Source organism: Myotis davidii, unplaced genomic scaffold (genome assembly GCF_000327345.1).
Source record: "Myotis davidii unplaced genomic scaffold, ASM32734v1 scaffold1561, whole genome shotgun sequence".
Lineage (NCBI taxonomy): Eukaryota > Metazoa > Chordata > Mammalia > Chiroptera > Vespertilionidae > Myotis > Myotis davidii.
The window spans coordinates 68,309-72,671 of NW_006291530.1; positions in this window are offsets into that span (position 1 = coordinate 68,309).

The following is a 4,363-nucleotide window of genomic DNA, read 5'->3' on the forward strand; positions in this document are numbered from 1 at the left end:
AAGAGGAAGAATCCATTTTCAACTCGTGCTGATAGAAGAATGTGAGAGGGGGCAGAAGAGAGGGAGAGGGAGAAAGCTTGATCCAGTGTGATGCCCTGGTTCCTGGCTCAGGCAACCGGCTATAGGATGGTGTCATTTACTGAGAGGTGGGACTCATAAGGAGTGGAAAGATTGGGGAATAGGATAAACCTGCTCTCTGACAAACCAAGTTTGGGGTGCCTCTTGGAGTTATGATAGAGGGTAGTTTATGGCCCAGTTAACTGTCCATGCTTTGTATATGTGAAAGCATTAATGTCTGAGAAAGATCAAAGGCCTGTCTGACTTGTTCCCATTTGCATCCCAGTGGCGGGTACACAGTGGACCTTTAATTAATATTTGCTGAGTGACTGACTGAATGCATGAATGAATGTGTTTGATAGTGGGAAGGCAGTATCTTCTGAATCCATCCCCTGGGAGCTTGCTGTCTGTCTGAGGAGACAAATGCATAGACAAGCAGTGTCAAACCGCATATTAAATGTTTGAATCGAGGTTGCTGGGCAGTGAGGACTGGGAAGGGAGGGAGCAACTTAGTCTTTGTGCTGGGTTTTAAAGAACATATACAAGTTTTCTAGGCAGAGAAGAGGAAAAGACCTTCCAGGAAAAAGGAATAGACCATCTAAAACAGCAGTTTTCAACCTGTGGGTCGGCGACCCCTTTGGCGGTCAAACGATCCTTTCACAGGGGTCACCTAAGACCATCCTGCATATCAGATATTTACATTACGATTCATAACAGTAGCAACATGACAGTTATGAAGTAGCAACGAAAATAATTTTATGGTTGGGTCACAACATGAGAAACTGTATTTAAAGGGCCAGAAGGTTGAGAACCACTTATCTAAACGCTTAGAGGGGTGAAAGTGTATGGCATGGTTGTCCAGCTAAGGTTTAGTGCAGCTGTGTGTCCAAATGGCAATCATTATGCCTTTTGTCCCCTTATGTGGAAATCTGCCCCATCCACAGCCCTTGCTGAGGGGAAGCTCTGAGTATACTTGCTTTACACAAAATGAAAGTGCTTCTTAGCCACAGGTGGCCACTTGCCCAAGGATTTTGGATTATATTCTGGGTATTTTGAATATAGTGGAATGAGACTCAATCTTGTTAGAGAATGCTGATGTTTTTGTTTTATCAGGCTGTTGGGCTGGTTGGATTTAGGTATCAAATTCCTACCAGTCTTCTGTGGTGGTGGTTTTAATGCCAGTTTTGTTTTCCAGACTTTTGTAATGCTCTCTGTCCCATGTGTGTGCCACCCAGTGGCAAGTCTGGAACCTGGGTGGCTGTCAATTCCATTTTCAAAGTCTTTGGTAGTCTGTTTGTGGTAAGATCTTTATCTGGGCAATTCAGGAGTGAGCGCAGGAGTTCATTAACAACATTTTGGGGTTCCTTTCCTAAGCTCCATCTCTTTGGTATCTCCAGTGCTTCCCTGTTTCCTGGCTTCTCCCTTTTTGATCCTCCAGCAAAAGTTGGGGTGTAACTTACTTACGCTGCCACACACTTACGGCAACAGTGCCCTCATCTGAATTGAAGTGGTAAGAGGACAGAGAGAGAAAAAAAGCAATCGGGGTTTTCCCCATTCTCTTGGGACTACACCTCTTCTGATTAGATAGGACAGTTCCCCTTCTTCAGAGTTGTAGGTTCCTGTAGGTTCCCACTCTGTGGTCATTCCCACTCCTTAAGCCAGACCTGAGAGTTTTCCCCGAGCCCCCCTCTGTCCATGCTGATGTACACTTCTGGGCTTTCCGCTGCCTTGAAGTCAGCCTAGGAATTACTGGAGGGGGAAATGGTAAACTCCCCCAGTTTGCATTCTGGTCTTTTCCCTCCACCCAACTGCTGCTACTACTATCACAGCCCTTAGAAAGCTGCTGCTGCATTCAACTTGGGTCTTTCACCGCTGCACTTGGTGGGAGAGGAGCCATGGTTTCTCCTCAGGGACTTCCGCTGTGTGTATGTTGGCAAACTGTTACCTGTCTTCTGTCTGTACCTATTAGTGCTCTTAATCTCGTAATCACTTTCTTAACTTATTTCATTATGTTTACTTATCTCGTGTTTATCTTCTAGATGACTGTGCTTTCTGTTCCTCGTTGTACTTCGTCTTCATTCCTGTTGTGATTTTTCTTTTACTTCTATTTCTTTTCTGAGTTTTACTGATTCTCATTTTCATCCCTGCTATTGTCTGGTCAAATCATTACTGAATTATTGTATTTTCTACTTTACAGTGTTTTTAGGGGCAGTTGCTTCATATTTTTAAGTTCATGGTGGTATCTTTGGATATATGTTTTTATTCAGTTCATGAAAATATATTTCTGATTAGTGCAGCGGTTCTCAACCTGTAGGTCGCGACCCCTTTGGCGGTCAAACGACCCTTTCACAGGGGTCGCCTAAGACCATCCTGCATATCAGATATTTACATTATGATTCATAACAGTAGCAACATTACAGTTATAAAGTAGCAACAAAAATAATTTTATGGTTGGGTCACAACATGAGGAAATGTATTGTATTTCTGATTAGTGCAGCGGTTCTCAACCTGTGGGTCCCGACCCCTTTGGCGGTCGAACGACCCTTTCACAGGGGTCGCCTAAGACCATCCTGCATATCAGATATTTACATTATGATTCATAACAGTAGCAACATTACAGTTATAAAGTAGCAACAAAAATAATTTTATGGTTGGGTCACAACATGAGGAAATGTATTTAAAGGGCCAGAAGATTGAGAACCACTGGATTAGTGTTTTCTATAGAAATTATTCATCCTATTTTCATGTTTAAATGTATATACTATCTCTATTTAAATATTGTATTAATTGCTTTTTTAACTTATATTTGAATGAGTTAAGTTTTTCTCTATCAGTTATTTGCAGAAATTTCCTGTTGACACTGGGTAATGGAGGGACAAGAATAGCCGCCCATGGTGTGCAGTTCAAGGGTTCCCTTTCCTGTTTCTAGAAAGATGGGCTGTGTCCTTCAAATATGATGTTTTTAACTATGGGTGCCTCCCCAAACCCATGCAAGTTCAAGAGGGCTCGGTCCCTTCACGGAGCACTGCCAAGGGACCCAGCCAGTGTCTTTCAGTGTCATCTCCTCACCTTCCAAATGGGTTATTTCTGAGTTCTGTCCCTCATAAGCCCCTGTAACTACTCCTTCTTTCACGGAGCTCTCACTGAATAGCCTTCTGTGCAGCTGCTGCCTTTGGACACATGTGCACATAGTTTTGAGTTTGAAGCATTTCGCTGTCTCCTGTATTGCTGAAAATTAGATTTTAATTCCCTTTGTTGTTTGATGTTCTTTATAGTTTCAAAAATGAGAAATGGGAATCACTTGAGGTCCTCAACTAAAGAGCTACTGAAAGATGTGTGCTTCCTTGAGAAGAGATAGTATCTCAGAAGGAAGGCATGGTATGCCAAGAGTACAAAAATATATTAGTAAATACGTTTTTCACTTTAATTAATTTTTTGTTTAAGGGATTTGATTAGAAAAATCAACGGGAAAGTATCCTCAGGCGAGAATCAACAAAAAAATTAACAAACAAACAAAAAAAGAAAATGTATAGTTTTCTGATTAAAAATATAAAGTTAAACACACACACAAGAAATACAATGGGTAGCTTCTAATCAGCAAGGATTAACAAGAAAAATCAACAAAAAAAAGAAAATGTATAGTTTTGTGATTAAAAAAATATAAAGTTAAACACACACAAGAAATACAATGGGTAGCTTCTAATTCAGAAAAGGGGGGGAGTACAGTCAAACCTTGGTTCTCAAATGTCTCCCATCTCGAGCAATTCGGTTCTTGACCAAGTTGTTAACAGAAAAAATGTCTTGGTTGTCGAACAAACCTTCAGGTCTTGACCCAACAACCCCTTTATGCTGATACCTGTATGATCAGTCATTCGTCTCTCAGGCGACAAACAAAAGAGAGAAGCACGAGTATGAGTCAGTTGTGTTGTTAACATCTCAGGAAATTGTACTGTGAATATTTTCATGGTTTTTCCTTTGCTTTTGTTGCTGCTTATTATTACTAAATACTGCTTCTTATCACCACGGGTCCTATGAAGGTTAGTGATAGCAGCAAAGTGAAAAGAACTATAGCAAAATAGAGGCATAGACTGGGAGAAACTGTTAAGATAAAGATCTTGGTAAAACCAATTCATACTGGTTAGAAATACAAACAAGGAGCAGGTTTTATCAAGTCACAGTAGATTAAGGAAATAGATAGGACTGATAGCGCTTGGCCTTTTGGATGCATCCTTTCCTGAAGAACCTGATAAAAGTTGAAAATTCTCCAGAGAAATCTCATCTACAGGAAATTTACATCCAATTTCAA